This window comes from Macrotis lagotis, chromosome 8 (genome assembly GCF_037893015.1).
Source record: "Macrotis lagotis isolate mMagLag1 chromosome 8, bilby.v1.9.chrom.fasta, whole genome shotgun sequence".
In the NCBI taxonomy this organism is placed as follows: Eukaryota; Metazoa; Chordata; class Mammalia; order Peramelemorphia; family Peramelidae; genus Macrotis; species Macrotis lagotis.
In genome coordinates, this window is record NC_133665.1 from 190,458,823 (window position 1) to 190,459,688 (window position 866).

Below are 866 nucleotides of genomic sequence, written 5' to 3' on the forward strand. Positions count from 1 at the left end.
ATAAAAAGAATACTGGACCCTCCATTCAGAAGGACTTGAGTTCTAATTCCACTCCAACATTTACTAGCTATGTGATTTTGGCAAAGGGTCTCAGTTTCCCAGTCTGTAAAATAAGGATCATATTAGTAGCTCCCTACTAATTTGATATGTGCTTTAAAGGAGATAACTCATGTTAAGCTCTATAGCTAATCTATTGATGCTCCTGGACAAAGGCATGAAAGCCATTGGGTTCCCTGAAGGGAATAGCACATCTTGGTTTCCCATGGCTAGTCCTCTCCACCTTGGGCCTTCCAAGGAGGATAGGATCCACTCCTCTCACTTGAAATTTCAGGGAAATTTTCAGTAATTGGTGAAGATTTAGAGAAATCAGAGCTTGCCATTATTATTTTTGCAGTCAGGCCAACATAAACTGGTTTATTAAATGGGTAATTTCCTGCTTCTCAGATACTTGCAGAGCACCAGATTGTCTTGGTGTTGGCCAAGGGTGGCGTTTTCACTTTTTACAGGAACATGGAGGGAGGGCCGGGTGGGTCACTGCTTCTCTCTGCTTCCTGGAGTTTGGAGCAGCCAGCTGGCGGCCTCTTCTGCCATGAGCCCACACCTCACCTTTCTGGCCAGGGAAGTATGGGCCCCTGCCAACTGCAAAGGAGAAACCTTGAATTTGCTAAGTGTTGGGGCCTTAGAGAGAGACCTAGAACTTAAGGATCTGTTTTCTAGCCTATCATCCTGAGTCTTTGCCAAGGGATTTAGATATCTTCAAGAATCATCCCTAAGTAGCTGGCTGCCATGGGGGACTGGGTCCCAAACCTGTTCTCTTCCTCCTTTACTTTGACCAGAGTTGTTTCAGGAATTCCATATTAACTATC